General features: G+C 33.4%; 1 long non-coding RNA gene across 1 annotated transcript in view; it reads right to left on the reverse strand.

The window, feature by feature from the left end:
* Positions 1-22,992, reverse strand: part of LOC145284063 (uncharacterized) — a 334,892-nt gene that overhangs the window by 174,915 nt on the left and 136,985 nt on the right. The gene's annotated exons all lie outside the window — the stretch shown is intronic.

The following is a 22,992-nucleotide window of genomic DNA, read 5'->3' on the forward strand; positions in this document are numbered from 1 at the left end:
GCAAAAATCCGTTTTATTTACCCATTTCTATCGGTTTTGTATGTGATGGTTAAATAGTGACTTTGTCACAGGCTTAACAGACAGTCCCACTTCATTCAGAAGGCGACATCGAGTACTTTCGGGGACATTCTTCAATTTGGCTTGGTAACTTTTCTGCCCAGGGTTCTTGACAACTTCACGTTTAATTTGGAGTAGAGAACGGCGTGAAACAACTGTAGATTTACCTTTATCAGCTTTCTTACCTACCTTTACGTACAGTTTGATGGTACCTTTCTATCATTTTCGATATTTCGAGGGTAGTTTTACCTTTTGTTAGCTGTTCTCTAATAGTACGCTTTCCGTAACTACTCAAACCAGCTTTACGACCAATTTTATTGACGAAACAAACTGTCTTGTTAATAATTTAACACACTTTAAATGCCGTGGATTCAGCAATTACGACGGCAGTTGTTTACATTGCGCTGAACAGTACGAAAAATTTACAGTACGCACAGCTCAGTATTGCCAACGAAGCTTTTGATACAAAACTACCGGTAAGTTTTTGAAACTGGTACAAAAATGTTATCCCGTTAATAATTTGACACGCCGTGTAGTAAAACATGTTTTTGCAAAAATTTACAGATTTTTTTTCGTCATTCCTGATTGCAGAACTATTCTAATTGTTATATATTTTGTGAATTACTTTTATGAACATAGATCTTCAATATTTCTAACACATTTTAAGTTAGGTTGAGGTGTAGAGACTGACTGGGCCAAATAAGAAGCCATTTAAACCATTTTTGATACATTTTGGCAGTGTGTGGGGGATCACTGTCGTCTTGAAACAGGAAATTACTATTATGTTCAATAAATTCCCGTAGGGTTTTATCCAGAATATCCCTGTACAAACGCCCATATAGTATACCAGTGAGGTTATCTAATTTACCAGTATCATTAAATGAATTAAAAGTACCATGCTATACTCAAATCGCCGGCGAACTTCACTGTAAGAATGGTATTCTTTTTTCTCTAAGCGGTGCAATTTTTCACCATAGCTGAATTGCTGTGTCTTCCAAAAAGTTTGATTTTCCTTTCGTCTGACCTATTTTCTTTGTTCGAAAATTTTTGTTCTTTCTTTCCATATGTTTAAACATGATTCCAACGTGATCTTACATGTTGACGCTTCAACAATGGTACTGTTCTTGGTGATCTTGAAATAAAACCTGTACAATTTAGTTCCCTACTTTTTGCATCTTTGCTCACTTCAATCCCAGCTTCTATAAGTTTGGTTTTAATTTCCCCACAAGTAACAAACGGATTTCTTTGTATCTTTCTGCTTACCCACTTTGGTTTTTTTTTTCGTTTAATTTCCTTGGAAGATTTGCAACAGCTATTCTATGGGTTTTGAACTTCCTAATAATTTCCCAACTGTACAAAGGATAGATTAAGTTTCCTTGATATTATTCGATACCCTTTTACTTCTTTGTGCTTTTTAATTATCTTTGGAGGAATATCTACTGACCGTGCGGCTAAAAAAGCAACTACCTCAAGCCAGGATAGGGACCGACCATGCGTACGACAGTCAAGGCTTCTAACCATTACGTTAATTGGCTGCTATTATGCGGGCTGTGAATTAACTATGTTTTGATATTGTCCGAAATACCTAAGCTCGATTTGTTTACACAAAAAGCATCGCTTAATACGCTAATGGTAATTCGTGTATCATTTCCTGATATGCTAAACTTACTGGTCCTGTATATGACCTTAAACTATACCCGATAGTGACGTCCCAGCTTGCGGGCTTTAGGAAGTGTGGATCCACCCTTTAATTGCCATTGCTCCCAGATCCACTCTTACCCAGAGTGATAGAATCTGTTAGGGTTCCAACTATAGGTTACATAGAAACCGACTTGAAAAATATATATCTATTCTATTAAAAAATTTCCTTCAAATTACGGATTCGGCATTAAACAACCAGAAGAGGGTTGATATGTCGTAAAACAAATACAACCAACCAACATATATTCATACACACACACACACACATATATATATATATATATATTTATATGTAGTATTCATATATATATATATATAGAGAGAGAGAGAAAGGAAATAAACAGAACAATGAATATATAGATGTGCGAAAGAAAATGAAAAAAAAATGCAAAGACCAGACCATTGCAGCAATGCCCATAATACCCGTCAGATTCTCACAATATTTCACCTAAAATTAAATTTTTAAAAAGTGCCAAAACGCCGAGATATATTGCACAATTAGAGAATACAATTATTCTTGATGAAGGAAATACTAAACAACATCAGTAAAATGTAGTCGAAAAAAGGGTTTATTGTGGATTTCTGAAAAAAAAAAAAAGATTTATAATGTAATAACTTGCTTCTTGTTGACGTGGTATATAAAGTTGTATTTTAACATAACTGAGAAAAATTAAGAAAAATAAAAAATGGTGACACGTACAACGTACAAGCTGTCAATTTTTATTACACTCGCTGAATTTGTGATAGGTTTCTGAAAGAGAAAGAGCAGCGATTATGTTTGAAATGTGGAAACATATTGAAATGTATCATGGAAACAAATTATTTCTATTGCCTCGCAGCAACAATGATGTTTGACTAATCAGGAATAATATCAACACATATACACACGTAACATACAAAGAAAGAAAATAAAGTGAGCCCTGAGTTCGGCATGTTTGCGTAATGATGTGTTTGGGAGCATTTGAGAAAGTTTATAGTAAAGTGTATTACTCCTATATAACCTCATTGAAAGGACTAACCCGGATAAGAAATCAAGTCAATTGTTGTAGAAAACACGCACACAATTAAGTAAGCGATATTTAAGTATCTTTGTAAACGTATTATAGTCCAAATATAATAATACTATAAATACCACGTTCAATCATCCGTAATTTGCGAAGAAAACTATCTTCCACAAAACCAAGTTAATCATAAAACCACTAGAAAATAGTGGGTTCACTGAGCAATTAATGCAAACGTCTACTATGTCGTAATAGAATCATGTATCAATTTATCGTAGCATACTTACATATATATATATATATATATATATATATTCATATATGTAGATATATGCATATATTTATAATACACACGCGCGCACGCACACACACACACACACACACACACACATATATATATGTATATATATATATATATATATATACTTTGACTTGACTTCGAGAACGAAGATCCTGTGAAGAGGGTTGTCCACGTCAACGGCAGGCTCGCTTATAGCTGACGAGCCCGTTAAGAGAAGCAAGTTTGTTCGCAACGTCTGCAGTAAAAAATCACGACAGGTACTGGCTGCAGAGACTTCCCGAATTTTCCTCATGAAGCGTTTCTCACGCATATTCTCTGTGCGGGACACCTCAAAGGAGGTGACAGCCTGGTAGACAATGTGTCGCCATGTGTCAAGGTCAACAATGTGAGTAGATCACTAGTGTGGGTCAATGACCGGCGCCGAGGGACTTCTTCAGAGAGTCTTCATATCGTTTCTTTGATGCCCCTCTGTCAAGGCGGCCAATAGAGAGTTCACTATATAGGGCTATCTTTGATAGGCGATGATCCTCCATTCTGGAGACGTGCCCGGCCCAGCGTAGCTGCGACTTCAGCAGCATGGCCTCGATGCTGGTGATCACTCCCTGCTCCATGTCCTTAACATTAGTGACATTGTCGCTCCAGTGAACTTTAAGGATGGTGCTGAGACAGCGCTGATGGAGACGCTCGAGGAGTCGTAGTTGGTGGCGGTAAGTTGTCCACGACTCAGAGCCGTACAGGACAGTGGAGAGTACTACGGTCATGTACGTACTGATATTTGTGCCCTTCTTAAAATGTTTGTTTTTCTAGATTCTGTTGTACAGTCTGCTGAACGCGCTGTTTGCCTTGTCAATTTCGCTATCGAGCTTGGCATCTAATGTGAAGGTACACCCCAGGAAGATAAACTGGTGAACGGTCGTCCGCTCAGTCTCGCCAATGGTGATGTGGGGAGGTGGTACTCTACTTGAGGACCGGGCTAGTGGAGGACTTCCGTGTTCTTCAAGCTGATTTCGAGTTCAAAGAGCTAGGCAGTCTTTACAAAGCATGACGTAAGTTGCTGCAAGGATTTCTCGATGTGGGCAACGAGGACAAAGTAGTCGGTAAAGACGAAGTCTAGGATCAGTTACTCGAGAATATTCGTGTTGGTTTGCAGCCTTCTGATGTGGAACAGACTGGCATCCAGGTGATAGCGAATGTAGACAGCGTCGTCATCTTCAAGAGCTTCGCATTTGTGGAAATTGTTTTATTTTTAATATACTTTTTTTCTCATTTTCTTTACTTGTATGGGAAGTTTTTTGCTTATTTTTGAACATACTGTAAATAGAATAATCATTTACGATTTCTTAAGAATATTGATATCAACAAAGACGAGATCTCATTTAAAAAGAACTTGAAATTATAGGTTATAGAAGATGTCGTTACTGAATAATGAATCGTCCTTTAAAACAATGAGATGTGGATATGCCGATTAAATGATGTCCCATAACGAGTACTTCATGCAACACATAGGAAATGCATGGAAACCGTTCCTTAAGATAATCGTTTTGTTTAATTGCACCCGCATACAAATACGCACGCATAAATATACACCCACATAAATATACACACACAAACATATATATATATATATATATATATATATATATATATATATATATAAAAAGAAATAGAGAGAGAGAGAGAGAGAAACATATGATAAAAGTAAAAACTTAAACAATCAAATCAAATGAACACATAATTGGCGTAATTTAATATTCTATTTTGAGAGAAAATCGTCCGAAAGGAGTGAGGAGTATTTTACATATGTGTTCCAATGTATTCTGGATAAAAACGGGTACATTTTATTAATTCAGCTTAACATTTTAAGTATTTATTGACTGATTTGTATAATGTATATATATATATATATATATATATATATATATATATATATAGTGTACGTATATATGTAGACATAAACGTATATACGTATATGTATATGCATAAATATGTATATATATATATATATATATATATATATATATATATATATATATATAAACACACTTATATATATAAAAATATGCAGCTTATTTTGAATATATATGTGCAGTTATATATCTATAAATATTACGTATATATGCGTTTGTGTGTGTTTGTGCGTTTGTTTATGTGTCTGGTCGTGTGCATGTGAGTTTTTGCCTCTGACTACAGAAATAATCTTTGGGCGTTTGCATGTGAGCGTTAAAGAAAGTAAACACGGAAATATATCCATCGAAGGTTACATCATAATTATCATATGTACTTTTTCATATTCTGGATGCAGTCTTTGATCAAGGCCTGAAGGACATTATCTGAAACGAGCCTTAATATTTTTCCATGCCCATGCTGTGTTATAAGGGTATATGGATTTTTCGCGTTTATTCTTTAGCAATGTGTAAGGCAGAAATATTCTATGCGTTAAAAAATTAAAATATTAATATTTTACAAACCCGGAGAAATATGGATAACAGTTTGCAAGAACCAGTGGTTTCAAATATTGATTACATTGAAAGCTGAAGTGCCGGTTTCAATTCTAGATGATAGCACGAAAAAACTTTTTATTTTTACTTTTGAAATCACGACTCTATAATAATATATATATGAAATCTGGACAAATGAAAATATCATATTTTACGCATTTAACGCCACCCACCCGCTAGTTTTATATATAAAAGGCACTATATCTGTCTGTCTGTTCGTCTTATATTTTAAAATTCTATCACTTCCGAAACCAAAAGTCGCAGAGCGGCGCCAAGGAGGCTTAAATGATTGCATTTTTTTATGAACAGTTCTGTTATGGGGTTTCAGCAGATTAAAAAAGTGTTAAAGGGGCCAAATTGGGTAAAAATTGAAGAAAGTGTTATACATTCTGTACATTTCTTTAAGTTTCTTTTTCTTCAGTTTATACCAATGTCTAGCTGACAGTGGTAACGTTACCAGCTTTGAATGACACAATTTTGCTTTTGGCTTGGATTTTAGCTGATGTTACTCAAATTCCTTTTGTAAACGTTTGAAATCACAACTCTATCATCTAATATATAAAAGGCCATATGTCTGCCTTAGTCAATATTTTCAAACTCTATATCTGACGCAACTAAAAGTGGCAGAGTAGTGCTAGAGGCCACACATGATAGGATTCCTTAGCGGCAGTATTTTATGGGTCTTTAGCCGTTAAAAATAATTTTTAAGCGGTCAAAAATTAGTCAAAATTGAAATAATGATTCCTCATTTTATACATTTATCTTTGGTTAATTTAATTTTTATTTTAATCAGTTTATACGCATGTCGCGTTTGAACACTGGTAACATAACCAGCTTTGAATGCTACAGTTTCGAGTGTAGTTTATGGCAACTAATTACTTTGTTTTTCCTTTTCAAATCACGAGTCTATAATAATGTATACGAAATTTGGACTAATTAACGTATTAAATTGAAGCTTATTTTACGACAGAGCAAAGACGGACCACACACACACACACACACACAAATATATATATATATATATATATATATATATATATATATATATATAGTAGAAATTTATAAAATGTCGTTGTGATTTTTAGCGATATTAAATTAATTGGCCTGATCGTTTTAAAAAAAGTAAAACAAAAAATAAATAATATATATTTATATCGAGTGATAGATAGATGTACTATATACAGTGCATGTAAAAAAAAAGTCCGCACTTGTAATTTTTTCCCAAAACTACAAATTTTAGCTGAATTTTATGTAACTGTTTAAACAACCTATACCTCATTTGATTCGCTTTATATTCCTCTATAAATTTACCTGTTCGTATTTGACCTTGAATTGACATATTCTAGTGTTCACATCAATTTAAAAAAATGACTTCAAATTGAGGGAGAAAAAAGGAAGTCGGCAGCAACACAATCGCTTAAAACCAGCTTTAATTATAGATCGTAAATCAGTTTAAAATATCCACTAACAGACAACAAAGCATTTCTAATCTTAATTGTTGTTCGAGATTATACAACGTAACGTTTAGTCCATATGCCACGACTTTCTCTTAGTGATCGCTAGGGGTTCATTAACCTCCATCTTTCTGGTTTATCCAATCGAGAAATGGCTCGTAGATTAAGATGTAATGAGAAAACGGTATGAAAGAATGTGCAAAAGCACCAAAACACCGGATGTGTTCGTGATGCCCCTAAATCCGGTCGCGCTTGTTACTTCTTACAGGGAAGACAATGCTATCAAGATCCTCAGCCTAAGATACAGATTTAAAACGGCTCCCCAAATAAAACAACAGTGTAATCTTTTTGAAAAGTGATCTCTTTCTACTGTCAAGAACAGATTAAAGAAATTTAATTTGCGAGTATATGTTGCAAGAGACAAGGCAATGATTTCTGTAAAGAACAGAAAGCGCCGTCTGGGCTTCGTCAGATGCAATGAAGATCATGACTCTTCATATTGGTCAAAAGTCCTTTTTAGCGACGAAAGCAAGTTCAATAGGATAGGCAGTGATGGTAGGCAGAACTTAATCCTAGGTACTAAGATTCAACGCTGCAAGTTGGTGCAGATTCAGTTTTGCTGTTGGGCATTATTAGTACCAATTACCCAGGGCCTATAGTTTGCTTGCAAGGTCGAATTAATTCAATTAAGTCCATTAATGTGTACTAAGCATTTTCTAATCTACTTTAGTCTGATAATGTCAAGAGGTTCCTGGAAGAGCATGATATTCCGCGTTTTGGTGGGTTTGCACAATATCCAGACCTCAATCCTATCGAAAACTAATGGCATTACATCAAGCAACAGCTACGCAATGATAACATTTCCAATTTGGAAGAACTTGGACAAATGAAAGAAAAGTGAGATGCCCTTTCCCCGAACTATTGCTGAAGTCTAATTCAAGGAATTCCCTAAAAATTGCAGGCTGTCAAATTACAGAAGGACTATGCTACTAAATATTAACTAGTTCATTGTGTTCCTGTTGTATTTGTGTTGCATTAGTTTTTTTAAATTACATGAAAATAACCATTTCTATTGTGAGGACTTTCTATTTGACTCCTCTATTTTAAGTTATTTTTTTTTAAATCGACGTGAACACTAGAATATTTCAATTAGAGGCCAAATATGAACAGGTCAAATAATAGAAGAATAAAAGGGCAGTCAAATGAGGTATAGTTTGTTTAAATAGCTACATTACATTTAGCTTAAATTTGCAGTTTTTCGAAAAAAATTACAAGCGCCGACTTTCTTTTTGTCGCCGGTGTATATTACAACAGACCAATGTGAGCATGATAAGTAATATGCTAAAAGTTAAACATGGAAAAGCAAAGTTTTTTAAACTGGAAAACAAAAAGACAAGATAATGTACTAAAAAATATAATAATTAATTATATTTTTTAGTACACTATCTTGTCTTTTTGTTTTAAAATATTGCAGCATGAAGAATTGATTATATGTTACATTGAAAAAAATAATGCTGCAATACTTGAAGTTATATTATTCATGATATTTTTTATTCGAATATCTTCGCTTTTTTTCCAGTTTTAACAACTAGTCCTTTGCTTTTCCATGTGTAATCTTTATCCTATTACTTTTCATGCTCGCGTTTTTCTAATGTAATGCAATATGTTTCCAGGCTTCCAAGAAATTCACTTGTTATTTGTTAAATTTTAATCTTATTTTCTTGCACCCATAAACGAAGCATACACATGTATAAACAATGCACGTCACTCATCTGCTTCAATAAACTCCCCCTCTAATTATCTCCATTCCATTCTTTCATTCTGTCTGCTTCACTTGTTACTTGTCATTTCGCGACAGAAGTGAATTATTGGCAACACTAATCACTTAAGCAGCATGGTTGCTATGGAAACCAGTCATAAAAAGCGCCGCTCCTTACATATTTTCACGATTTTGAACACCACTTACTGAACGAAAATTGTTCTTTTTTCACTATATATAGCTATGAAGGTGATCTATAAACTGTAATAATTATTTGTTATTTTGTTGAAAAACTAGTGAGCGGTTAAGCTTTAAAGCAAGTCTAAATAACTACACTTCCACTTAATGATATAGTCAATCACAGTAGTGTTTGACTGATATATATATATGTATATATATAAATATATATATATATATATATATATATATATATATATATATATAATGTTAAAAGTCCAGGTATTCTTTTAGGATAGTGACTTAAAGGTTATGGGAGTTTTTGGAAGCATGAAAAACGATGTTATATTTTTATTTAATATTTTTATTGATATTTTATATATTTAAAGCGGACCTCCGCTCTTGGTCAGAAAAAAGTATCGAAATGAAAAAGAAAAGAAAACCGTTGACAGAACTGGATATTTGTAGCGTGGACAGCGTTCATTCCTAGCAATCATGTTCGAAAATGTTCACGTGAATCATTTTAACCGTTTGTGGTAGAAGATTGTGCTTTTTTATGGGTTTTTTTAATGTTGCAACGTAAAAGCGTTTAATTCAAACGGCAAAAATGAGACGCAATTGATTTCAATATGTATAATGGAATAGAACTGAACTTGTTAAACGGTAAAAATAACGTATTATTAATGAATAATGATAATAATAATAATAATAATAATAATAATAATAATAATAATAATAATAATAAAAACTACTGAACAGGGCCAAATTAGACATTCTTTTTAAACAGTGAGTAAATTCCGTCTCTCCCTCAATAAAGATGGGACAAACACAAGAAAATAAATAAATAAATACATAAATGAATAATAATAATAATAATAATAATAATAATAATAATAATAGTAATAGTAGTAATAGTAATAATAATAATAATAATAATAATAATAATAATAATAATAATAATAATAATAATAATTCTGATTTCGCTTATGAACGTCTCTCTGGAAAAGGATGGTATTCACTTCCAGAGGATTTCCCTTAATCGCGGCTTCAAACCAGGAGTTTCAAAGATAAAGGGTTTTCCTAAGGATGTTGGTGGTACCTATAATTGACGAGGTTTGTAGGCCGCCTAAAAAATCAGGGATTTTTAGTTTTTTCAATTGTCCTTCCAGACGACTTGATACTACTCCTAGTGTACCAACTACGACCGGGATTATTTGTGTTTTAACCCCGTGTATACGCCTTATCTCCAAGGCTAATGGAACATAATTGCTCCACTTCTCATTCTCCTTCTCTCTCACATTCCTGTCCCAGGGTACTGAGATGTCTACAATCTGCGAGTGTTTTGAGACCTTGGCAATGACGACCAAATCCGGACGATTATGTTCCAAATGCGTGGTCGGTATGACACTTTTGTCCCACCATACGTCTACCTTGCCATCCTCACTTGTTCTCAATTCATCAGATACCTCCTCAAACCATTTTTAAGCACACTTAACCCCAACCCTCTTACACACCTCCAAATATACTCGTAGTCCCATGCGATCGTGTCTTTTGCGGTACTCTCTCTGTGCCAGTCCACCCTGCTGCAAGTTGCGCAATTGACTGTGAGGTCTTACCACAAATCCGACATTCTGCAGCAATTTCCTCTCCTAGAAACACTTTTTTTTAACAATCGTGTTCCTAATGCCTGCTCTTGTGCTGCACAAACAAAAGCTTCAGCACTCTTAGCCAGATACTCTAAGCCATTGCTATGATCTTTCATCAGCCACTTCTACTATATCCTGGAAAAACCTTCCATGCATTTTCTTCCTAGCCAGTTCCTCTGTCTTTTCTCTATCCATACGTTTCACATAATCAGCCTTGGTCTCATATACCTCCACTTTATTGGCCACAACCTTAAGCATCCACTCCCCACTTCTAACCACATGCTCCTTCAACGACATCTCCTCGGTTCTAACACAATCTTTTACACTTTTCAATGCTCTCCCATCATCTTTCCTCTTTTGATACAGCCTTGCTACGCTACTTTGAATGTGAAATATACCAAAAATTGCTAAAACTTTTCTTGTTTTGATATCCATGGCATGCAAATCCTTGTCAGACCATTCTAAAATTCCCGCACTGTATCTGAAAACACTGACTGCCCATGCATTTACTGCTTTCATTAGATTTCCTCCATACAGTTTCGACTTTGCAATTAGTTACCCCTTCCTGGCTTTCTCCTTCATTTCTCTGTTAATGATGCCTACACCCTCCAGCACTCCCAAATACTTATATCCTGTATCTTCTTTTTGTTTCATGATTTCTCCATTTGGCAGCACTATTCCATTTGAATGAACCTTTACTTCTCAAATTTACTAATCCCAAACTCCATCCTAATGTCTTCTGAGTATGTCCCCACAAGTTCTACCAGTCTCTCAATTTCCTTTTCATTTCTACCGAATATTTTCAAATCATCCATAAACAGTAGACGGTTGAGGCGTCTGTCACCAGATCCAAAGTTATACTCCAGTTTTTCTCTCTTCAAAAGGATGCTCAATGGCATCATTATCATAACAAAAAGAAGTGGTGATAACGAACCTCCTTGAAATACCCCACGTTTAATGCCAACCTGCCCATCTCCTCTCTGTTTGCTGTCAGCACCGTTTCCATTGAGTCATATTTGTCTCTAAAAGCCCTACCACATTCTCAGCAACCTTCATCATCAATAGTATTTCACGTATCCACGAATGAGGAACCATGTCATAAGCCTTTCTGTAATCGATCCATGCTACGCTCAGATTTCTCTTCTTCTTCGCATCCTGCATTATTGCTTTATCAATTAGTAGATGCTCTTTAGTACCTCTCGAACCTTTTCGACACCCCTTTTGTTCGTCAGGAAAAACACACTTACTCTTTAGATGGTCATAAATTTTCTCCGCAAATATTCCAGTCAACAGTTTCTACATCAATGGCAGACATGTAATTGGTCTATAATTATTGGCATATGTTCTGTTTGCAGGATCTTTCCCAATAAGTGTTGTTCTTCCCTTCACAAGCCAATCAGGGACATCTCCCGACTCTACAACCCTTTAATAATAATTACAACTCTAATAATAATAATAATAATAATAATAATAATAATAATACTAATAATAATAATAATAATAATAATAATAATAATAATAATAATAGTAGTAGTAGTAATAATAAAATCAATAAAATTAATATTAGTCAATAATTAAATGAGAATACAAATAGCCTCGGTCTTGAAGGGAAATTGTCTCAGTTCCGAAGGAAATCTCATACACAGACCGAGGATAATATGTATGCGCTTTTGGCTCGAAAATCACTCTGTGTGTATTGATAATAAAGACAATATTTATAAAATAATAATAATAATAATAATAATAATAATAATAATATTTATATGTAAACCATAGACACATAGTAGATTTTACATAAAAAACATGTGCATAAGGGTACAGATATATATATATATATATATATATATATATATATATATATATATATATATGCATGCACAATTAACACCCATATATACGCATACATACCAATACACATACATATTCAACGACCATATGTATATAATATATGCACCCTCCCCCATAAATATAATGCATATATAAATAATAATATATAATGGGAGCAAATGAGAGAGAAAATGGGAGATAAAAAAAGAAAAGGAATTGCAGATTTTTTTGCCAAGCAGTTTTGCATTCGTTAACTCGCACGAATTGATATTATGAAGATTGCTATGAGGGCATGGCATAAGACATTAAATAAAACAGATGTGTTTATTTTGTGAATTTGATTTGATTAGATACATGAATAACACTAAAGTATGTGGATTCGCATCGGCAATCCAATATGCGAATTAATTAAGCAACAAAAATATTTCGAATAATTACTTTAATTCTAAAAGCAAACTCATTTTTTTTTTACATTAGAACGAATAAGGAAGAAATCCCGCGATGGCCGGAAGCAATGACTTTACACCCGAAAGTGTAAAGCTTTTTAGATCACATAATTGTATATTTGTTGTATCTTTGTTAATGCGTTTTTTTAACAAACAGAATTTATAGACACTATTTTCGATTGCAAAGATCTCAGGATTCGCTCACCGTTAGCAAATCGTAAGCGCAATGATGTATAAATACTAAATATTAGACGTTCTAGAACGGTTTATGTGATTTTTGCAAGCAGAATTATTCTTTAACGTTATTATGTCTAATTTCGAAAACTAAAATCAAAAGCTAATTCTTCTATCGTCATATCAAATTTATTTATTCGAGAAAATTTCTGAAATTTAATTCTTCAGCTTTATTTTTTCTGAAGGAAACTGGATAAGTAAATGTTTAATGAACGTTTCATGAATGTGCAACAATTTTAATGCAGATCTTGCGTATTAATTTTTTTATAAAAACATGTTTCTCTCTAATACACTTCTAGTAACACCTTTTTAAATACGTTAAAGAAAATTGCAGTTAAAGAGTTCGGAACAACTTATCTCTAATATTTTTAGAAATTTTATTAATCACATAGACATTTTCACTCTCATAGAAATCGTCTACAATTGTTTTTTCCTTAATCACTTACTCTATTGTTATTAACAGTGTTTCAAAATTCATAGTGATTAGTTACTTGTTAAAATATATATCCTATAGGTTCTGTAGATATTAACTGCCTATCTTTTTAAAAACTTGCGTTTAATTTTAAATATTTAACACAATCAGTTGACAATAACACACCCACAAAGAAATTCCGTGTTTGTCGATGAAGTGGGTGTGCGTGACGGTTGGATATGTTTACATTGATAATATAGTCTTCGTTAGGAGTTTTGAAATTGCAGTATTACGTTCGAATTCTTTAGAGATTTCTAACTTTGGAAACAACAAATGGATAGCGCAAAAATGAAGTGAACAGATTGACCTTATGAACATTTTTCTCTCTTCCCATTTAAAATTCAGTGGTATTAATTTGATATATGGCATAATACAGAGAGCAATAGCTGACAGAAAAATATGAGAATTATGTATGTATATATATAGGGGCTAAGAATAAGAATCTAAAGAGCAGAGTATATTTTAATGTATTAGTAAATTCATGAATGCAATTAAAATAAAAGAAAAGAAAGCAGTGCTCGTTGCATGTAGATATATAATAAGCACGATATGCATATATATCCTAGACCTATTTTAATAATGCGTTAGTTGATTGATAATGTATAAGTAAAATTAACAATTAAAAATCCGTTTCATAAGGAAGAACAAACAAAATCGATATTTTTATTGTGATAGACAGTGGGTCTTGGACAATCATTTTATGACATAGTTTTTTGAAACAGAGTCTCCTCGTCAGCAAAAATATTACGGCGGTATTTTTAAAGAAACCAAAAATAAACCTAGAATGAATCTTTTAATGTTTCGTATTCTAAAAGACGTACGTATCAAATGAATGCATCGACGATGATACGTACGAATTTCAGGAGACAAACCATTAAAAAGATACATATGTCTTACTTAAAAAAAACATGTATAGACTATTATACACTGTCTTATGTAAATTATACAGATTTAGTCGTTATAATAACTGTTTTAGACACGTGTAATCGTTATAATAAAATCCTGCATTTAATCCTAGGAGCAATATGATCACAATCGCATCATCTTTTGAGGAAGTAGTTCCTATTTCCGCTTCAAATCTTAAATCCTCCTTCAGCCCCAGTCAACACCGAGAGAAAATATGCACATCATATATATATCGTGCTTGCATCAATCCTATCTGGATCATAAACTCATATACATAACATATTTTTCATTTCCCTATTCAAAAATAATAAATTCTCTATTCTCAAATTCCGCTCTTTCCAATTGACTGAGAGCTGATAATTCAATTATTCCGAAATTTACTTTTTACTACATAAACGAACGCCCGACAACTTATTAAATATGCCGGCATTCTCTACAAGACGATATACTTTTAAAAATTAACCAAATACAAACATAATGACATCTCAGAAACAGAAAATTACTGCTGATAAGCTTACACTTACCTATGCGCACATTAATAACACGCGACTATCCCCCCGCCCGAAAAGCAAACTATAAAATAAATATGTGCAGGTACCATTGTTTTTTTTTCGATTCTGGAGCAGCTTAGCAAACCTTACACGTTCTATTTTTTGTTTTCTTTTACTTTGTTTTATAACGGGGTGCGTTTTTTTAAATATTTTTTATAATTTTCTTTTACATTTACTTTCAATGTGAAGCATTTAAATTATTACATACTATCCTATGAGAAGCTAGATTTCAGTTGTGTTACTTATCTTGTCCCCATAAGTTTTCGACGATGAGAGAGAGAAAAAGCGCGCAAGCAAGAGAGAGAAAGGAAGAGCAAGGAAGTATATATATATATATATATGCATATATATATATATATACAGAAAGATAAAGATAGAGAGAGAGAGAGAGAGGTGGGAAATAAAGTCTGTAGATATTGCTAACCGTGAAATGTTTTTTCTTCGGCATAATAAGTAACGTAATAAGCGAGCGAGATAGATAGATAGGTATGTAGAGAGAGAGAAAAAGTAAGAGTAAGAGTAAGAGTAATAGTTGTGAAAAATATATACGCAGAGAGAGAGAGAGAGAGTGAGAGGGGAGGGAGAGTTAGTGAGGAAAAATTGGAGTAAATATTGTTCACCGTGTAATGTTCTTTTCATGCCCGAGACAAACAAATATTTCACTGCGTCAACATTACAACACTTTTTATTTCTTCTCGTTCTATCTCCTTATCGTTCTCTTTCTTCTTTTCTCTTCCTCTCAGAATAATCTTCCCAACACTCTCTCACGCGCTCTATATCTTACCATCTCGCTCGCTTTTTACATTTCTTTTATGGCAATAAAAGAAAAATTCACGGCGAACAATATCTACAGTTTTTACTTGCCCTCTCTCTCCACCATTTTTCTTTCTCTGTATAAATTCTTCCCAACTCTCTCTTTCTCGCTCGCTTGCTTTTAAGATTATTTTTCTGAGGGCATATAAAAATATTCTACGGCACCAAAGTTATCTACACCAGTTTTTTTTTATTTCCTCTCTCTCACTCTTTTTTCTCTCTTTCCCGCTCGCTCGGCTTTATTTTTTCTTTCTGCAAAAATAAACAACAACTATTTTACGGCATTAACTCTACCTACAACCGCTTTTATTCCCTCCTTCTCTCTTGTTCTCTCTCTCCCTCACTCACTGTTACTCGCTTGCTCAATCGCCTTTTACATTGCGAAATAAAAAAAAACATTTTACGGCGTCAGCATTGTCTACAATACGTTTATCTTCTCTCTCTCTTTTTCTCTTTCTATCCTCCTCCTTCTCCTTCTGTAAATATTTCCCCAACCCTCCTTCTTTCGTTTTTCCCCTTTCTCGCTCTCGCTTGTTCTTTTCTCACTTCGATTATTATTTCTCTTGCGTGTTTCTGTGCCCGTCTGTTCGTTTTACCATTCGGCTCGCTACGTTAAATTGCTATCACAAAAGCTAAAAAAATCCATCTCCCTTTTTTCATTCACTAACATCTGCACAAATTGTCGTGAAACAACAACTATAAGAGATGAGGATAACAATATGCAAATAAAAAAAGAAATACATAAGCTATTTTCATTATTTACGTTGGGATTTTCTTTTATAATGAAAAAAGAACTGTTTGCCATACTGATTCCTTCTTAAAATATAAGTGAATTTTATCTTGTTTTATTAGGGGTATATTTACACAAACTAAGTCGCAGCAATGCGTGGCCGGGTACTGCTAGTTACAAATTAGGAACCAACCAACCGCATAAAGAAAGCTTGTGTGTCTTGTGAAAATCTATAAGTCACTACTGAACGACGCAAATTTCATCGGTATCCATGTAATAAGATCAAAAGAACTTTTAAAAACAATACTGCAGGAGACAGAAAGAGGAATTAGAAAGCAAGGACAGCAGAAGAAGAGATAGATACATGGGATATACAGACATTAGGCTTAGCAGCACTATCATAATAGCATATGACAGATAGGAGTGGACAGAGCTGTTGAGATTTTCTGTAGCGGAATCCTCTGCGCTCACCTAGAATATGCCATGATAGTTAGATAAAATAAAGAGCACAAAAACATGAATTGTAGCATCAGAATAGATACAACGCTTTGTTTTATTTGCAAACACCGATAAAAGCTTTGTCTGTTACACTATAACTAATTAAGGACCCCTATGTCTAAACTTTTAAAAAAATATTTATTTTCCTTTTTGTTTTTCGTATTGTTTTTTTTTTATTCAAATACTGCGAGGCGTAAGCAAAAATCGGTTCTGTAGTTTTACGTCTTACATTTAATGTGACGTATTTATGAGGGCGGAGTAATGACATTGAACAAGATACGTATGAACGTCACTTCTGTGTAATGTTATTTCCCCTTGATATTCACTTGTTACCTTAGATGCCTCAAATTGTGGCGGTTCGATCAGGAAGAGTACTATGTTCTCTTAGAATTTCATGAGAATTCGGCAATAAATATAAGATTTAATGATTTGGGAAAAAGTTAGGGAGAAGTTACAGTAAGCCACAATTGCAAAACACAATAAAACATCAAACTCTCTATATTGTTTCGTTTGATCGGCCAAAACAGAGAGCAATAATCACAAATGAAATTCTTCTGTCTCAGAATTTATTCCAGACATACGTTTTATTTTATGATGGGGTTTCTTTATAAAATACCGAATCGCAACTTTGTATTGAAACATGGGGGGGGGCTACTTAAGTAGTTTAATTCTGTTATCGCTAAAATTGAACGGATTAATAATTAAAAGCCAAGTATTTTTCCTGAATTTGTATAGAATTGTATAACTATACATGATAGTGTATGCTTAACCTTATGACATACAGGTAATACGATAGTTTACCATCAAGTTAAATATACTAACATATTTAAGGCAAGGACATAAGCTTATTTAAATGGGGAACCTATCTTCACCATCCTAGAAAAATACTGAAACTTCTCAGATCTTAATTTATTTCTTAAACTTTCTGGCGACTCAGCTCGTGTCATGAATGTATAACTTCAATTCCTTCTGGTATAAAATATTTAATACAGTTATTGAAAACCAAATATTTATATTTGATAAAAGTTAATATAACGGCTACACACGCCCTTTTAATAAGAAATGATTTGCTTCAATTTTATTATCTCCCTTGTCAGTGTAACTTAAAATAAACTATTAAACTATATATACTATTAAAATGTACTTGGAAAAAACAATTTTATCTTCTTTATTTTTTTTTTATCTGGTACGGCATGTTTATGGGTTTCAAATATCTCCAGATTTTTTTTTTGAAAAACCCGGTAGCCGCAAGATCTAAATTGTACCCGCTATATTACCAACGATATCTTCCAATGTAGCGGGAAAATTGCTAAATTGGCAACACCGATATTTTTTCCTTTGCCGGTGTAATGTAAATTATTACCATGTAAAAATTCTTCTTCTCATCTATACGGGAGAAAGAATATATTGAGATTTCTTTTTATTTTCGATAATTATTGGATGAATTTCTGCACAAAACATATCTAAGAACACTGCCAGGCATATAAATAATCGTTGTGTGAAATTTGCAAAAGATGGGTTCAGCTATATCAGAAGCTATGCAGAAGGTACTCACACACACATTCACATTTATATAATAGTGAAGATATATTAACAACATTAAAAGGTGGAAACTATTGAATTAACACTTACCCTATTGGTCTAAGCATCTTTTGTCATTATTCAATCGTTAGTACTATATCAAAAACTTGTCTGTCTTTACGAGTCATACCAACAGTGATATATATGGCTGAAGTTATCACAGGACATTGCTATGCAAATATTGCAGATTCTCATACTATCTGCGTATAAATATAACAACGGTATTACTAGCACATGTAAGACAGTTTGATTGTATTTGAAAGGACTTCTACCAAGGTGAGGATTATGGCAATCAAATACGTATGGATCAAAGTTTTTCCATTATTCTTCAAAAGAGTCACATCTAATTAGTAATGCAAGTCTAAATATAACAAACATAACATTATGATCATGCAACTGCGTTGTTTTCTAATTGTGTTTAAGTATCACAACGATGTAATGCGGCAAATTTAATATAAGGTAACTCAAACTCTGTTTCGGTTAATAAACGATTCAAAATATTTGATGAACAAAAGAATAATCCTATGAGCCAAAAGGAAAATGTGAAATATTGCATGTCCACAGCAGCACATTTATTTTCTCGTAAGTATCTGTTTGTAGTAAGTTGATATAATGTATTTGTCATGTGTACTGTTTGCCATTATATATATATATATATATATATATATATATATATATATATATATATATATATATATATATATATATGTATATATATATGTATATATATATATACACTTGTGCCCGATATTATTCATACCCCCCTTGAAAATTGAGTTTATTAGGTGTAACTTTTGTAAGAATTTATTGTTTACGTCCATATTGATACATATTCTTAATAAACCTCTTCTGATCATTTTCGTCATTTTAAAATCTCGGGATACTTGTAATAAAAGAAATATACAGCTATTTATAAAATCTGCAATGTTCAAAAATAATCATACCCCCTTATTTTTTCAGTATTAATCGAGTTTCTGACTGTTTGTTTTCTGTTTGATTCTTATTTTGAATGCTTTTATACAACCTTTGATTAATTTCATTTCGTTTTTTGCATTTTTCAGAAATTAAAATGATATCAACTGAAAACCAATAAAAGAATAAAGATTATTAGCATGGGGAAGAAAAAAGAGCTTAGTAATGATCTTAGGACTAAAATTGTGAATTCACATAAGGATGGTTTAGGTTACAAGTCAATTTCCAAGAAATTTGAGGTCCCTACAGCAACAGTACAGAGCATCATCAAAAAATTCCAGAGCCACCACACAACAAACAACTTGGTTGGTAGAGGAAGGAAAAGGAAACTGTCTGCTAGAACCACCAGGAATATTGTAAGAAGTGTTAATGCAAATCCAACCACCACTAATAAGGACATTTTAGAAAATCTGGAGTCTTCTGGCATAAAAATATCAAGGCAAACATTGCAAAGGACTCTGCATGAAAATGGTCTGAAAGGAAGAAGACCAAGAAGGACTCCATTGCACACCGGAAAACACCTTGCAGCACGTGTAAAGTTTGCTAGGACCCATGTGAATTCTCCAGAGTCCGTTTTCTCAAGTATTTTGTGGACTGACGAAACAAAAATTGAATTGTTTGGCCATATGGATGCTTCTTACGTTTGAAGGAAGAAAGGAGAAGCTTACAACCCAAAGAACACCATGCCCACGGTGAAACATGGTGGTGGTAGTCTAATGTTTTGGGGCTCCTTTTCGGCTAGTGGTCTAGGTAGTTTGGTCAAGATAGATGGAACCATGAAGAAGGAGCAATGTTTGGAGATACTCCAGAAAAACATTAGACAGGATGCGGAGAAGCTCCATTTAGGACCAAACTGGGTCCTTCAACAGGATAATGATCCAAAACATACTGCCAAAATAGTCAAGAAATGGTTTGAGGATAATCAAATTAATGTTTTGGAATGGCCTAGCCAGAGTCCCGACCTGAACCCTATCGAAAACCTCTGGCACATATTGAAAACTGAGGTTAAAAAGCGGAAACCTAGAAATTTGAGGGATTTGGAGAACTACTGCATTGAAGAATGGTCAAAAATCAGTGTTGATGCTTGTAAAAACCTTGTTGATAAATATCCCAAACGGTTACAGGCAGTTATTAAGAATAAAGGGCACGCTATTGACTATTAGTAAGAGAGGTATGAATAATTTTGAACTAGTGCCATTATTGTTTTTCTTTGTATAATGTTTCAAACTTGCATAATTTATTTATTCGTTGAGTTTAAATTAAATGCTTATGCTTGATTTATTGTTTGAAATCCTTTTAATATTGTCTACCTTCTAGTTTGAGCAATATTCTTATAGAAATCTCAAAGATCCGAGGGGTATGAATAATATCGGGCACAAGTGTATATATATATATATATATATATATATATATATATATATATATATATATATATATATATATATATATATATATATAGGTTGGCCCACATTGTTATTGCAAAAAAATGTTAACGATTATCCCCTTATATTAGCTATGTTGCCAGGGATTGTTTTTATATTAATTTTTGCTGACGATGTTACAGAGAAAACGTAAAATAGTGATAAGTGTTTACAGAATCAAAGCTTAATTTATCGTTGAAACAGAAGGGATTTATTGTGAGTCTAGATACATATAAAAACCTACTTATAAATGTACAATAACATTTAGATATGGGAATGCCATTTATACATAGGAGTTATTTTCAATAAATGTCCAGGTTGCTTTCGTTTTGCCACTTTTATTGAAACTCTAGCATCATTTCCTTCGGTTGTATTGAACTTGTTGACCCATTCCAACAACTTTTGACAAGCCTCATGGAGGTCCCCTTGTGTGGGTTTTTCGTTGACCATCTTCACAGCACCTTTCGTCTTACCATGTGTCACATAACGACAAACTCTAAGGTTTTTCTAGCGCCAAAGTCACAGGGATCCAGATCTGAATTATAGGGATGGTGAGGGGCTCTCTTAATGGCCATCTTGGTCAAATAGTCTGTTACAAGGATTGAGTTGTGAACTGAAGCCTTGGAATAAACTTCACGCAAATCTCCCATATCCTCAGTGCTCCGCGAGGAATTGTGTATAAACTTCACACACTGACATCAAAATCTGCACTTACTGTCTCTATAGAAACACACAGTCCTTATCTTTTGAATTCTATATTTGTCCAATCAGCTATGGGGTTCTAACTTCTTTACTCATCCAACACTTCTCATTATCCCTCACACACGTCCTGCTTTCCTTGAGACTCTTATGCCACTCAAACGCTGATGATCGATTCATGCAAGATGGTCTAGATGCAGTAGGACCTATTTCATTCGTTTCCGTAGCAGTTTTTCTAAGCTTAGGGCATACTTTTATTGCAAATTGTTCGTCTAATATGTCCTCACGTTTAGATTGTATTTCTAATATTCACTAGTTGTGGCAATTAGGCTTTAGTAGGAGGAATTTTAATTCCGGCCGTGGCTGTTCATTTGAATCTGAAACCATAATAATTGGGCAATCATCTCATAAGATGAATAGCAATAACACATTATATTTTCAAGAGTCGAACACAATTTTAAATGCCTGTACAAAACAGTCTGGAAAATTCTTCAAAGCACTTCGTACTTGAATCTTAATTTCATTTAAATACAATATTTTTGTATACATGTACATTGCATAAATGATACAGAGGGTATTCTATGTATTGATAAGGAACTAAAGTATTCGCTTAAAATAAAAGCTGTTCATAGAATTATAGAGCATTTTATGAGGATCATCTAAAAGAGTATGGGCTTTGCTCAGATTTGGGGAACACAGAATCAAAAAGTGAATTGCGTTTAAAAATGTCTTTACAAATAATAATGGTTACCATAGATGTGAACAATGCACATTTTTAGTACATTACGCTTAAGTAATTAAAACAAATTTTGGCAATGGTTGTCTTAATCATGATTATATTTCATCATTTGTATATTTATCACAATATTTTATAACTTGTATACTAATCACAACATTAAATTACTTGTAACTTATATGTACTAGTACCTATTTACAATATCCCCCCACGGGACAAAGTTAGACACTAGGGTCGTTTTTTAATGTGGAGAAAAGGAACAAAAATAAAAATTGTCTCAGTCGTGAAGGATTTCTCCTCCGCTGACAGAGAACAAGAAATTGAAGTGCAGTATTTGGAGAACAGATACTACACTTGGATCCTGCCACGAAGGTCATTACTAGTATATTTTACGAGAGGCATTCTAAAAGTAAGTCTCTTTTTTTTTATTATTCCGTTCAAGTGGATCACAACAGATGACAAATTGCATTCTTTTGATGAGTGAACATATACATCGCTAATCTTTAATTTTC

This window comes from Euprymna scolopes, chromosome 8, assembly GCF_053919585.1.
Source record: "Euprymna scolopes isolate OS-2025 chromosome 8, ASM5391958v1, whole genome shotgun sequence".
NCBI classification, from domain to species: Eukaryota; Metazoa; Mollusca; class Cephalopoda; order Sepiida; family Sepiolidae; genus Euprymna; species Euprymna scolopes.